This window comes from Abramis brama (genome assembly GCF_963993115.1).
Source record: "Abramis brama genome assembly, chromosome: 25".
NCBI classification, from domain to species: domain Eukaryota; kingdom Metazoa; phylum Chordata; class Actinopteri; order Cypriniformes; family Leuciscidae; genus Abramis; species Abramis brama.
In genome coordinates this window covers 12,349,175-12,365,376 of record NC_139987.1, presented here as the reverse complement: position 1 = coordinate 12,365,376, position 16,202 = coordinate 12,349,175, and the positions used below count along the sequence as shown (strand labels likewise).

At 36.9% G+C, this 16,202-nt stretch overlaps 1 protein-coding gene across 6 annotated transcripts in view; it reads left to right on the top strand.

Moving 5' to 3' along the window:
• cadm2a (cell adhesion molecule 2a) overlaps positions 1–16,202 on the top strand; it is a 467,971-nt gene that overhangs the window by 203,655 nt on the left and 248,114 nt on the right. The window contains exon 1 of one of the 6 annotated variants that reach the window (XM_084104982.1): positions 6,798–7,022. The exons of the other annotated variants lie outside the window; for them this stretch is intronic. The gene's annotated coding sequence lies outside the window, so the exon portion shown is untranslated. Of the gene's footprint in view, positions 1–6,797; positions 7,023–16,202 lie in introns of those variants that run through there. 6 annotated transcript variants of the gene reach the window in all.

The window sequence follows — 16,202 nt, the reverse complement described above, 5'->3', positions numbered from 1 at the left end:
AGATTAAAATAGCTTAATTGTGAATTATTGACATTGAATTATTAAATCTATTGACAGCCCCAGTTTTATTCCTCAGTGTTGGTATTGATGCAACCCTAGTTTGTAGTAAAACCTTCATAATTATCATAAATGTGCCTGACTGTGAATCTTACGGGTTTTTCTTCTTTCTCTTTTGTCTTGACAGGTAAGAGCTCTTGGTATTGACCTGCTGAGCCCAACGTTTGAGCGCTGGAGAGCTCATGTTTGAGACGTGCTGTTTTAGTGTTTTAGCTGCGAGCCCCTGCTGGTGAGGACAGAAAGGGCTCGGATGCAGTTGTGAGGAGATTCACATCACAAGATAAGCATCATCTTTCATGTGAACCAATCTTACGTAACACTCTGTTTCACACCGCACACAGAAGCAGTATATAAGCGATGTAGCAACTAATACCTCTTTCTCAGAGTGTGAATTATTAGCAGGTGGTGTATGATGAACTGTAGTTAGACATTTTTGAGGCATCAGTGTGATCTGTTGATGGAACCGTACTCTAGATGAGGAATACATGGGTCTTAAGCTCCAAGATGACACCTGTAATTCATTTTGCTCACATATTTAGCTTAAGATTAGTGGCATGCTTGTATGGAGGGGAACGACAGAGCGATGGATGGATAGATAAAGAGCGGCAATTGAGACATAAAGAGATATCTCATTTTGTAAATCTTTCAGAGAGGCTATTACTCCTCAGGAAGTTATTAGTGAGGTGAGAGAGCCTATATGTGTGTTTGTGAATGTGGCTGTGTGTGTGGTCATGGTAAATCTTACTTTATGGGATTTTTTTTTTTTTTTTTTTTTTTTTCCCATGAGGAAAACAGCTTATAAATCATACTAAGTGATGTATTTTTGAAAATGTAAAAATGCTGAAATTTTTCTGTGATGGGTAGGGTTAGGGTTAGGGTTAGGCTTAGGGGACAGAATATACAGTTCGTACAGTAGGCCTATAAAAAATCATTATGTCTGTGGAAAGTAGGGCTGGGTGATAAAAAGCGGAACGAAACCATGTTACTCATTTGAACTGCGCCACACGGACCATTTATCAGCTCGACTCAGATGCATTTACTCCGTGATTTGAAGCAACCTAAAAGCAGCTTTAAAACTTGCCCAATTTAAGTCAACAGGGTGCAAATTTTAAAAAGAGGATAACACGGTGTAGGCAACACCGATTTTTGTCGCACTCCAAATGTACAAAAAAATGAGTTTAATGTTAAAATTGTTCTCTGAGCTTTTTTAATGTTCTCGGAACATCTTTTAATGTTAAAAACGGAGTTCTCCTTTAAAATATTCAGTCACTGAAAATAATAATAACCTAATATTGATTCAGTAACCACTCAAATGATTTCAATGATTTCAAATGATACCTTCTGAGTTTTAGTCTTTTTGAATTTTATTAAAAGCACCAGCCTGTTTGTTTATGAATTGGACCGCACTGGTTATCCTCTGTTTTAGATTCACTAAAATGCATCTGCTCATTTGAGTCATGTGTTCGTGATTCGTCTGCCATTGGCCCATCAAACAGCACCCACCACAAACTCGGGCTTTTATATGTTCTGAAAATGTATGAGCCTAGTTTTCAGTTTTGAGCAGATGACTAATGTGGAGCAATTACCCCGGCAAGGCCAAGTGGACTGGCACCCGTGGCGAATTATCTTCCCAATTATATCTGAAGGGGCAAAAAAAATGTGTTCTCACTCTCTACCCCCTCACGCTTGAGTGAAAGTCCAACCCAGGGTCACCATTAGCCACTGGCCCAATGAAACAACCACTCTTAGATCCGAAGGCTGATATATGATTCAGTCACAGATCTTGCTTCCCGTTTTAATTAGATATCTCCAGTCTTAAAGTTCTGGTTTATAAGCTGCGCAAGCAGAGACATTTTCCTGTTCTGAAGATAACAGAGAGATCAGCCTCCTTGATGTCCTTGGGAGATGGATAAATAATAGTATATGAACATATTCAGATGAAATCTACATCTGATTTACATACATTCACATTTCAGTCTGATTGGTTGGCTACTTCTGGGAGCTATGGAGCATTCACTCTGACATTGAGTTGTTATTGGTTGCTAGTATGATTTGCATAACATTAAAGTCATTTGCATAATGTAAAACTCTCTAAAGGTGCAGTCGTGTAACAAAATTTGAGCTAAATTTTGCAGGCAAAAAAAGGTCCGTTCACAGAAGTCACTTTCAAACCAATTAATTCAAATTCGTCTGACCAACTTGAACATGAGAGAATTCTGTGTGGTGAACTTCAATCCTGCAGATCCCTATTGAAATAACTAGATTACGGCCAAGAAATTTCGCCAAGCATGTCATGTCAATTCAAATGTTAAATATTGAAACGCTGATAGTCAAAAGTCTAAAAGGGATTCATGTTTAACAGCCTGTTTTTTTCTCACCTTGGCAATAAGTTGATCAAACCCAGAGATGACCAGTCAAGGAAGGGATGACAAAACTGACCCGCTACGGATGGCCTAACTCTCACTGCGCACGTAGTCTCATTTAATTTGTCTTCTGATTGGTGTCTGCCAGTCAGAGAGGATGAGATGCTGATTTAACAGCAGCCACCTGTTCCTAAATAGATTTGGAGGAACACATGATATCAACAGACGGAAGTTTTGGATGAGAAAGCTCACAGAACAGGAGCTAACTGCATTAAACTTCATCATAACAATGCATTGTGTTCATTCGCAGCTCATGTTCCAAAAAGAAAGACAAATACTGTTTACATAGGCTTAATATGAACCACCAGCAGTCTGGGCTAGATTTTCAGTACTGTACATCCCTTCTGCTCTCTGTCGCAGAATGTAGGAGAAACGCCTCGTGTGGGGATTTCTTTTGTGGTTTCTATTTCTCTTTTCTATTCATTTACCCTATTTGTGTACAATACATATCGTACTTTCATACACCGCAGGCGTACTCTGTATCCGTAACAGCTGAAATCAGTTGCCAATTTAAGCATCGCTGCTCGTTCATTATGAAGACCGGTGGCCGTGTCATAAAGGACGATTTGGCTGATTCATGCCGCATGCTCTGCTTTGCTATTGATTCAGAGCTGGCCTCTTCAATTACCGCCCCATTACAACACACATCACTCAAAGGAAACGCTACTGAAATTACATTAGTTCTCTCTTTTTTTCTTTCTTTTATCTCTTCTCGTCACCTTCACTTCACCATAGCAACTAAACCCTTTTAAAAACATTACGGCAGAGTTCAAGAAAATATCACCCACCAAATTATGTTTGTGTTTAAGTGCTGAGACAGGCAATGCAGGCAATTATGCAATTGCTTTTTTCCCTGTTTGGTAAAACATGGAGTTTTTTTCTCACTTTATGTAACATGATGCATGATTTGTATCCTGTAGGTGAAAAAAAAAGCTGTTAAATTTACTGTATAAAACCAGCTGTGTTTTGCCAGAACTGTACAGTAAGAGTGAAATGACAGCATATGTGCCGCCACTGCATGACATTTGGTATACCGTACTGTATATTTTACAGTTTGTAATTATAAACAAATGCAGAACAACATTAGGGTAATGCACAAAACAAATATAATGAAACAAACATTAACTGTCTGACATAAGATACACCCTGAGGTACATGACTAATAACAACTAACAAGGAAGTATTTAAATTAATATCAACAAATGATGAATGAGTCGCATAGGGGCTTCAGGGAATGCTCACTTGTTTTCACTGTAAATAAGTTAATACTTTATTTACAAAAACCAAATAGCTTGATACAATTTAATGTGGAAATGCATATTTTGTCTTGTAAATATAATACTGTTATTCATCATAAATTCTCTTCATTAAGCACGGCCTAAAAAACAATACTGAATTATCCTACCTTGCTGTTGCCTTGCTCATTTTATCAGGTCACATTTCACTCTTTTATAAAGTAAGTTTGCAGTATTTGTGTGTTTGAATAATTTTAAGGAGATTCTTACAGTTCTGTCATGACAACTCTCGGGGTGTTTGGCATGGTAATAGATATGACAGTGTTGATATGTTTGGTCTTGGTGGAATATATGTTCGGTCTTGCTGCTGCTGCTTAAGTTATTGCTGCTACTGCCAGTACTGTCAGTACTGTGAACAAGTAAGACATGCTGCTGCTGTACAATATAGCGTACTTGAATTACCCATAGCAGATTTATACAGGTGGAGCTGGGGAAGGTGGAGGGTTTCTTAAAGCATGCGGTAACTGCTACAGCAAATGCTGACCAAGTATTTGAAGGTTGAGCAGTGAGCTCATTAGCTACTGATACAGCTGGAACCATTCAGCTGTGCCCTATAGAGAAAGATGTGATTGCAAGCAGATAAGAGTTAAGACTGCGCCATCTAGAGGTTCATGACATAACTTTGTATATATTAACCAAAAATATGCTGAAACATTGTTTTCTAAAGCACATAATATTAGCAGGTTTGCTCACATAATGTTACATTTACTTTATGCTCACATACTTTTTCATTTACATATTGATTCAGGTCACTTTAGTGATTAAAAAGTTCATAGCTGGGTTGTAGAAATGCTAGGAACAGTTTTGTTCACCTACATCAATGTCATTTAAAAAAAAAAATACATCAGTTGAAATAAAAATAAATACAAATATTGAGAAAAAAAAATTACAGAAGCACAACAAAATTACTAAAATTACTAAAAATGAAAACTGAAAATCATTTAATACGGCATATATATTAAATATAAACATGATTATGAATGATTATTCTAACGTGACCTAGAATAAACCATGTATTTCAAAACAAATGAATCTTTAAGGGAAAAAAAATGCAGAGATTGCAGTGTTATTTTAGTATTTTTTTTATTATATATATATATATATATATATATATATAACACTGCAATCTTTGCAGTTTTAATTCATCTTTAAGGGGGGAAAAACTTCTAAATATTGAATATAATAAAATATTAAAAATAAACAAATATTGCAGTGTTATTTTAATATATGTATATATATATATATATATATGTATATATATATATATATATATATATATATATATATATATATATATATATATATATATATATATGAAGAGTTCAGATGCAAAAGCCTCTAAGTGCCATTTGAAATCTTCTTCTAGAATGATCATTTTTATCAAGCTCGTATATTTAAGTTCAGTATCACTTAAATGACAATTAATAGGTCACTTAGAGGCTTTTGCATCTGCACTCTTCATATATAATACTAAAATAACACTGCAGTTTTTTTCTTCCCCTTAAAGATTAATTTGTTTTGAAATACATGGTTTATTCTAGGTCACGTTAGAATAATCATTCATAATCATGTTTGTATTACTTTATGAGTGTTTTTCTGTAAATAATGCTCTTCATGGAAATCTCCAATTCTGCAAAGCTTGTGTGAGTGAGTGACAGTAACCAAGGGGGCGAAGCATAGTGAAGAGTCAATAATTTTAAGGTTATTTTGTAAGAGCTAGTGATATAGAAGCCACAACCACTTGTACAAAATTGTAGTGGCTCAGTTCACTCTTAACTAAAATCCAGGAATCATGGTGATATTTCATTTACTTACACACTATTTGAAAGTGTACTTTTAACTTCTGGAATGAAAATAGGGTAACACTTTATTTCGATTGTCTACTTAAGGCATACTACTAAGTAATTTTGCAACTACACATCAACTTACTTTCATTAGAGTATCAGTAGACTGTCTGCTTGATATCTGCTAACACTTTATTTTGATGATACACCAACAGACTTTGCAAGTACATGTTAACTTATTCTACTAACCCAAACCCTACACACAACCCTAACTTAATAGTCTACTAATCTACTAGGGTGTTGTAACTGTGCAGCTTTGTTCAAACATTGTTTAATTCCTTTATTCATTTTATTATTTCCGAAGGGCAATGCTACCATACCAGACATTGCCTTGGGGAACTTTGGGAAATGGGCACATCAACATCATTAATGGCTCCAGATTTCCGTTCAGTCAGTTTATTACGGATCAGTGCGGTCCGAAGTGCCTGGTGTCATTAACTAATCTCTCAAACACTCCTTTAAGCCTGCTCTCCTTATGAATTATAATAGCCATGTAATGAGACTTCACCCAGTGGTCTAAACATCAACAGAGATCTGTTTCAATTTCCTTTACAAAGCTCAAATGCAATTATAACTGCCTGTATCAAGGCAAGGTCAACGCTTGAACTCTGTCTTAAATAACGTGACATTTTCAGGCTCGCCCTATATGTTCTACTCACTCATCACCAGTGTTTTGATTATGATTTTAGTATTTAATTGTTGGATGCATGCACCCAGTGTGACATTCGTGCTCCATTTGTTTGACTGCATCCCCTGAGGCCATTAAACAGCAACCGCCGTGTTTTCCAGCAATTTGTGGGAGGCGACCAGACGCGATGATGAGGCGTTTGACAAACCTGAATATCAATGATCTTTATTCCTCAATTGAGCATTTGACCTATCACGTCCTCATTTAACTCCCGTGGCTTTGTTCCCCTCTAATTATGTCATGATGAAGCATTGATTTCCATTTCCATTTAGTTAGTTTGTTGCCACCTTTGGAGACATGGCACAGGGCATTAGCTGAAGTGAATTGTTAAATAAGGAATTGTGAGGATGAAGATCCCTTTCACTCACATGGCGTGCACTAAAACTTTGGATGCGCTTATTTTATTTAGCTACAGAATTTTGATTTTCTGGCAAACTGTCTCTTTAATGTTGTTTAGTTTAAGTAAGTTTAAACAAATGAACAATATGTGGATGTGTGTAGTAGTTCTTGCAGCATAAATCTAAACTAATTGACCTGCTTCTATCTGTCACACTTGCTGTGTAGATAATCCAAAAGACGAGAGGAAGTGAAACAAAAGGAGTTTTAATGAACAGAGTTACACACTAGCATAACACTATCAACATAACATCAAAGCAAGACAAAGGAATGAAGAAACCGAGGGCTTAAATACCCAAATCAACAGAACAACAAACAGGTGAGGACTAATCAGGAACCATAGTAACAAACAAGTGGCAGCAAAACTGATAACAAATAGAAATAGGTCACACCAAAACACAGGGACAAGAACTTGAGCACAAAATAATATACATGTGCCACTATCTATAATGTTGTTAATATTGTGTCTCCTTGTAATTAGTTTATTTGGTCTTTATTTTGATACTGCTGTTGAAATTAACACTTTAAACTTTTTTAACTTTTTCCCCACCAACGCTTTTAAAAAAAAGTTGCAAGCCACCGCCAGCATTTTTGATCATTTTCACAAAAGTTGCATGGCCCCCAGAATATTTTGTTGTATGAATATCTGAAAATGCAATATGTCAAAAGATATAACAGACGCTCTGCTTTAAAAACAAAACAAAAAATTATTCTAGCTTCTTGCATTCCTTTTTTTTATCAACAATTGAATATGGTTAAGTTTCATTAAAAAAAAAAACATTAAAAAAAACAACATTTTGAGCAAAAAGCTGAGAAAATCACGCTTTTGTCAAAGACTACATTTGGATCTGATTCAGAACAATGATCAGAGTTAATTAAAAGCTTACACTAATTTAAAAATGTTTTTCACTTTAAGTTAGTGGCTACATCACTTTTTTTTAATTGCTTTGAACAAATAATAATTATATTATGATTTTTTTTTTTTTCAGATTCACATTAACTTTTAACTGTTTTAAACTGTTTTTGAGGTATTGAAAATGGTATTGAGAATCGTGAAAGTTAGTTGTGAAATTGTGGTTCATGAATCGAGAATTTCATTGGTTGGTTATTGACTTCTGAAATGTTGATAAATCTAGATTTCTGTTTGAATTTGTTATGTGTGGCTTTCTAAAGTCTCTCCTCCTTTTATTTCCACACTATAGGTGTTAGCTTTGCCTAGTGGCTTTGTCTAGAGAATCAGCCACATTGATGAAAAAAAATAGTGGACTGTGTCGGCTTATCAAAGTATTCATTTTTGGTCTTTTGAATCCTTGAGAGCCTTTGACTTTTATATGAGTCGTCCCGGCTCCGACAGAGCAAACATATTTGTTTTTTTCCTGTCGTCTTCAGAAGACATCCTCAGGGACACTGCCTGTGTTTTTTTCCTCAGCCTTAAGAAGAGGCAGCTAGTTGTGTTGAAACTATAGCAACAGATGAGCCGTCTGTAGGGAAATAAAGCCTCCTTGCCTGACGAGGCCTTCTATTCAATGGTGCCAATTACTGAGAATCCTTGTGGCTGGACACATTTACATTGAGGATTCAGTGATAGACAGCAATTAGTCAAAAAAGGCTTTGATTGAGTTTTATCTCCATGAAAGTGTCTCAGACATATGAATCTCTGCCTGAATATGTAAATCAGCATGCTTTATCATGAGCTGTGGTGAGACCATTTGTGTATGCATATACATGGCCTCTCTTTGTGACCCACATTCAATATGGATTATGATGAAATTATCAACATGCTTTTGCTGATTCTTGAAGTGTTAGAAGGTCGGTGAATCACTGAACAGTTCATGAGAAGTCTCGATTGCTGAAAGCAAAAGAATGACCCTGAGAGTTTTCTCGCTCAAAGACCTGATATATCTCTTTTTACAGAGGCCCATACATTTATATGTATGACATTTATATGTATGTGATTATTATTATTATTATTATTATTAACAGATTGTTAATAGACATAAACAAACATTTAATTGAATGACTTGAGCAATTTGTGTAAGAGAATAACACATTTCATTTTATAATGCATTGTCATAATTATAATTATGTATTTATTTAATTCAAAATCAGATAACAGTTTATTAATTTATAAACGATATTGTAATTTATGTTTCAAATAGTCAAATAAACAGACATATTTAAAATTATAATCAAATGAATTTATAACAAAACATGCAACAATTTTTAAATTGCTCTTTTTTTTCCTGAATCCATTTGCAACTTCTAGTGATATATGCACTGTTCACATTAAAAGATAATTAACATATATTTGTAAATAAATATTATTAAATTTTTTCAGTTTATTTTAAGTCCTCCGTTGTGCTTAATTGTGTCAAAGCCACTTTAAGGCAAGCCTTCAAGATTAGCAGAAAAATGTTTAAAGCTCCGTTGCAGTTACTTTATTTTACACTGAATAAACTGCTTATTTGATGAATTGACAGCGTATAGGCTAATTTTCAACACATTTTCCTTTAAACATTCATTTTGGATTGATCTATTTTTAATTAATACCTAATCAAAAATGCTGTTTTATAAGACCAGTCACAAACAATTTTATGACTGGTAGAATTCAGTTTACCACTCTTCTTATTGGCTGTGTCAAAAGTCACCCCCTATACTCTTAAATTGGGCACTATTTTAGGGGACAGCCATTTGTAGTGGTGTTCAAAACGTTATCAAGTGCACTCCTTCAATGCCATAATGCACCGCAATAACGAGTGTACAACCAATGTACACTCAATGGCTAGAGATTACCCATAATGCACTGTGAGAGTCGCGCCGAATGAATTCCTGATGGCGCCCGGCCCGCAGCTGAATCATCCATCTATCCATTTTCCAAACCGCTGGTCCAACCACTGGTCCTTTAATTGATTATTAAATTGTTTAATTAAGGTTTATACATTTCAATGACATAGTTCAAGATAAATCTTACTGGAGCTGCCAGTTTGCTGAGTTTCAAATAATTATTAAACAGCAAGCTCAAACTACACAAAAGCGGCAGCCCTTCCGGCGCACTCTGGCAGCTTTTCTCCGCGCTTTTCCCTCCACAGAAGCACGTTGCTAAACTAGGGAATGAACTTGCGCTCCCTGGGCGGTTCAGCGCAAAAAAGGAGGCGTGTTCCGGCGCAAACAATCCCTGGTGCTATTTTACTGTTCCATAAAACAATTGCGCCACTGGCCAGAAAAAATCTAGTCTAAAGTCAGTGGCGCGTTGCGCGTTGTTCATTATGCTATTTTAAGGGCGCATGCTTGACCATAATGTATAGCGTGCACAACGCGCATACACTTTGATTCTCCAATCTACACAGAAGCAGCAGTTTTCATTTTTGCGAATCATATTATTACAAACGATAGATAGATAGATAGATAGATAGATAGATAGATAGATAGATAGATAGATAGATAGATAGATAGATAGATAGATAGATAGATAGATAGATAGATAGATCTAGCTTACACATTTACCCACATTATTATATACCTGTTTAACCGAAGCTAATTTGGGTGTGTTTCTCCCTCCCCAATGTCACTTCTCTCTCTTTTACGGCCGTGGCGAGAACGTCGGTCTCCTCGGATGTGAAGCGCTCCTGGCGCGCGCCTGGCAAATCCGCCGTTATAATAGCAAATACGCCAAGGAAAAAGCGCGTCTGCTCTTAAAGGGAATGTGAGATGACGCTCTGATTGGTTTATTTCACGTTACGCCCAAACCACACCTATGAATAATGAAGCTACTTCAGACCAACCCATTTTAGATTTGCGCCTGGCGCAAGAGTCATTTATCCCGCCGGTATAATAGCAACAGCGCCAAGACCCGCCCACAAAGTTACTTGCGCTTTGCGTTTTGACACTTGCGTTTCAGATCGTTAAAATAGGGCCCTCTGTGTCTGAATTCGCTCACTCGTTTTCATTCTCTCCTTCAAAGTGAATTATATTAGTGGACTAATGTTGGGAATAGTAAATGAGGGTATAGGGGCCGATTTTATCCGTAAACAGTGGTTTACTGGCTCAAATTCAGTGATGTCAAGGCTCTAATGTGATAAGTTATCAAAGCACACATGATATAGCTGCATTGGTCTGATGAAATAAAGGCCACGCTTCATACAGATGTCTTTGTAGTTTATTTTGTATCTCTCTCTCTTCAGTAAACACCGTAGACACCGTGAAAACTACAAGAAATAAAAACATATACTCAAAATATGCATTTCTCAGTCCTTCACAAGTCTCTCGAGCCAATGTCCGATGAAATGCACGTGAATGTTGCAACAGAAATACGACAAATACAATCAACATCATGAATAGCACATCACATTACACGTAAAGTAATATAAAACAACACTATAAACATTATGAAATATATAAAGGCAGATTACATCAAATTACATTACACATCACGTTCTCTACGTAAATCTTACTTAAAGAACCCCTAACTTTAAACCTCAAAGAGCATACATTATAAACATCTGCTTCTGAATATCACAACCGTTTCAAATTGAATGAACTCAAATTGACATTAATTTATAACAAAAACATAAATACACATATCAACAAAAAAAAAAAAAAACATGTCGTTTGACAGTTACACATGACCCAAGATGACTTTCACTTTCTCCAATGGTGGAGCCACAAAGGATGGTATCTCTCACTAATAAGACATCTCTGGCATTGTGGCTTATATAGGGTCAAATCAATATAGTTTCCCCACTGAACACTTTATTTGAGCAAATGCTCTTGTAATCTCCTCATAAGATCTCACACAATGGGTGCTCATAAGGCTGATTGCATGTCTCCTCCTTGGAACTAACACTCAGCGGACACTAATAAGTTAGACTCCCAGTGGGACCCAGATGTTGGAATAGGCTCATTTGCGGTTAACGAAGAGCTTCGGATTATCTGACATACATTGGGTAGCACTCGGTAAGTGGATCAGCCTGGTCTCCATGCACCAGCCTTCATCCAAGTGCCAGAATCACATCTTCATTAGGAGAAAATAACATCTACATTGGAGTCTCGAGGGAGACGAACGTGAGCCTTACAGCGGGCCTTCACTCTGGGTTCAGAGCTGGGCTAATTTAGTCATTAACTGAGCTGACGGAGATAATAAGATGACGTAGATAAGAACTCAGTCTTGTGTCGCCGTTCTGATTTAGCTGGTATTTACCTCAGACTGGAATTTGCAAATAGTTTGCTGCCGCTGTTGTGATTGCACAGTGATTATCCATTAAACATCTGCGTGTTTGTCGTCGCAGGATCCGCCTCGTCTGAGAGGCGCGTGTTGCTGGGAACAGGGCTGAAGGTGAGACGAGTGCAAGGAATACAAAAAGACAAATCAATAGCTGTTTGATTCGCACAGAACAGAGCTCTGATCATTGGCAAACAGCAGTGGTGCTCGCTGCTCGGACATTTTGCACTGCCACGTCAAGTCAATAATGTAATTCAGCTAGTGGCAACTCTGTTCTTTCTAACACACCTTTATCGACAGAGTGAGGGGAAAGAACTAGTGGAAAAGGGATAGAGGAACATTTGTTAGTATTCTCTACAACACTGGACCGTGAGGTATGGGGTGAAAGTGAATCTGATCTCCTGTGTGAAGTGTTGGCCTCTCACAAATAACTTCTGAACACTGCCGGCAGATCTACTCTGTACTAGGGTTTATGCTTCTGTTTTCTGTTAAAATGTTCAGAGACGTAACCTGCTTTGTAGTGCATGTGGTCTACAATTTTAAAGCCTTTAAATGCCATTGTAAATGCACTTGTATATGTATTGTGACATTTTTTTATTTATTTTTTCTGGGGAATGCTGCAGGTCTTGGCATTCACACCACCGGTTTGAGCACATAAAAGAGCTCTGGAAACTGTGCTGAAAACCTTGCTCATGTTCTGTGTAAGTGGGTGTAACTCTAAGAGTGAGAGTGGGCAATGTGATCCGGTTTCCTCCTGAAGAATACAGCTCAACATAGAAGTAAAAATGAAAAGGGTTGGAAAAGTGAACCACTGACCTGTCTGCTCTCGCAGCGTCTCGAGTGTTACATCTTTGAGCTCGGAGAGGCAGACAGATGTATTATTGATAAACATCAGAACTCAGTGAGTTTGGAAATAGAAAATAATTTATATTTCATGGGCACAAGTGCGTGGTCGATTTAGATGGTGAAGAAGTTAACTTGTTTGCATCATGACGTGATACAGGCGTCTGCGACAGAGAGAGGGAAAGAACATTTTCTCATTTCAGTCTACAAGATATAAAACACTCTATTTTGATGTTATTATTACAGAACACCTAAAGTATGGAGCCCTTAAAGGGACATGATGAAGAAGAAAAATATGCGATGGGAGGGAAAATTATTTGGCAATGCTTTTGCGTTCTTTCGCAAATGTTTTGTGCTCCCTCGAGAAAGTTTAAACAAAACATTTTTCCTCCCTTCTCATTTTTCTTCTTCTTCACCATGTCCCTTTAGGGGCTCCATACCTAAAGGGAGATGGTGGTGGAAAAAAAAAATGAGATGGGAGGAAATATGAGTCAATGCTTTTGCGTTCACTCGCAAAACCTTTGCATTCCCCCAAGAAATATTTTCATTTGCTCGCAAAACATTTCCGCTCTCCCGAGAAACTTTGCGTTCGCTCGCAAAACCTTTTGAGCCCTTTGCGAGCGAACGCAGTTTTTGGTGGAACGCAAAAGTTTTTGTGAGGAAACGCAAAGTTTCTCGGGGGAGCGGGAACACAAAGGTTTCTAAGGGGAACTGCATTTGCTAGAGAACGGAAAAGCGTTGACAAATAATGTTTCCTCCATCTTTCTCTTTTTTTTTTAAAACCATGTCCCTTTAGGTTTAGTGGCTCTGTGCATTATGACCTCATCTTTTTTTATTCAAATTTGAATAGACTTCATTCAAACAGATATTTGTGGATGTTGCATATTTAAGATGTCGTCATGAGATCATTGCATTGTGTTCCATTCCATTGTGCTTCATCTAATCTAACTAGTGGACTAGATGACTCTGGAAATATCTCTGATTTTAAACTATGTATTTTCAAACCTTTTATTACCTCATTAGTGGCTGAATATTCTTTTTTCGTTGTTTGAGAAATATGTTTTATTTTCCAAGTACGGAAACTAATTAAAATTATTTTTGTTCACATATTCTGAATAAATAAAAACAATGTGTTGTTGGCATAAATATTCAGTCCCTGAAGAGGTTTACACACATCTACCTGTAAATCGTTAAAATAACTTTCATTTTCTCAGTGACATCTCATGGTTAGAAGATTATTATTCAAGATTGCTGTGAAAAATGAAAACGAAAGAGCATTCCAAAGAAGTCAGAGATAAAGTAAACAAACAAGTACTCCCAGTGGACTCTGTTGGTTCAATTTCTCAAGAACTGGAAGCTCTATCAAATCACCCAAACAAGGTCGTCCTTCAGAACACCAGACGAACAAGCCATTGAGTCCAACAATCACTGTGAAAGAACTACAGTTCAGTAGCTGAGGATAAAAAGTATATAACACCCAATGTAAGGAAAATGTCAATAAAGAAACCGGTTAAAAAGTTTGGGGTCTGTAAGGATTATGTAAATTCTGAAATGATGCGTTAAATTGATCAAAAGTAATAGTAAACACATTTATAATGCTACAAAACGTTTCTATTTCTAGTAAATATTGTCATTTTGAACATTCTGTTCATAAAAGAAAAAAAAAGTATCACACTGAACAAACTTTCTTTGGTTTTATGAATAAACTGAATATTTCTGCTATAATATTTGACCCAGATTGCTCATATGTATATGTGAGTGTTCCATGTATATGGATGACAGTGTGCTTAATGCTCTTAATGGAGATAATAGCACTCTATGCAGAGAGGCATCAGCAAGGAGGAATCAAGAGGTTTGTCCTCTTTGCGCCCTTGCTGAGTTAAAACACTCTAATCTCGCATTAATTCCTGCAGTTACACACCCATCAGAACAGCAGACGGTTTAGCCAGGCCTGCTTCAGCACAATATTTATTCTTTCATTGTGCTTAAAGTAAACAAGTTCTCTGAAAATTATTCAAAAAATGTTTTAAAAAAATACTATGATATAAATGAGCAATGTCACACGAGTAGGAGTGTTATAGGGCTGTATATCAGCACGTCTGTGATTCGGAGACTGGGACCGCGGGACTCGCGCTGTATTTGACCCCTCACTCCCACCCACAGCAAAGGCAAAACCGCCCGCTCCCACAAGATTTGCTTTGGGCCCCGTGGGATCCCAATCCCAATGAAACCCCCTACTTGGATTCATGTAAACCTATTGCAGGAGACATTATAGGAACCTTTAAAATAGGGGCATTTTAAATATACTAGTGAAGTACAGCTGTTATGTGCTGGAAACAAACAGTGCTTAGTTTGTTTTTAGGTGTCATCAAGTTAGTTTTGCGCCATAGCTGGAGCTAGAGCTTTTTTATTTTTTTTTGGATTTAGAAGGAGGAAAGTATAATTTATTAAATGCCAAATTAGCGAAACATCTCTTCACATGACCTAAAAATACTTTTGATTTGAGCAGCTACAGTCCTGCTCTCCTCTGAGGAAAAACAGATTGGATCACACTTTTCCTTGAGAAAGTTGACAGGATTTTTGGATTTATCTTCACTTTTCTTTTGAGTTTGACATTTACATCTGGTATTACTGTGTGGTGTGGTTTACTCTAGTACAGGTATAATATACATTTGTGATCTGAACACTAAAAACCAAGTCAAGAAGTAGGATAAACATAGATGCGTCCCGGACAACAGTCGAAGAACCACCTTTTCAGCTGTCTATCATCCATTGTGCTACCACAAGGGTGTTAAGTTTTGCTACACTGTAAAAAAAATTTTTTCTAAGTTGCAAATAATACAGAGTACATTTTACAAGAAAATTCTATTTTAGGCTTTCTATTGAAAAAAAAAAATCACATTTAATTCAACATGTTTCTTGCCATTTCTTTGTAATTATTTGTGAAATGTACAAGCAATTTCTGAGTGAAAATTTCAAAGTAAATCCACACGTACACCAATTTCTTTTACATTATTTATTTCGCGCATTCTTTGACAAGCTTGACATGTGACTATGTACAGTATCAGAGACTTGTGGATAGTTCCCTTTCGTAAAGGGAACTCCCGCTGCATCGATACTCGATACTTTGGGGAATGCCCTCGGCATGACGCGTCTGAAGTCTGTAATGGAATTACTCCAATCTTGATTGGTGCTGTGTCTTTCGTCACTCGTGACGTTGCATGTGACGGTGATCCGGAAGCTATAAAAGGACAACGGAACATAGCCGCATCAGCTTTCTGTCTTCAGCAAGCGTTCTGTGTGACTGTATTGTCTTATTTGGTGTTGTCTGTCTATCTCAATATATATGGCGAATATAGAGAAACGACTCAGGCGGTGTGCGTCCCCTTGCCCACGCTATTTGAGCGAGGATGACACACACTCATTCTGTGTTGTTTG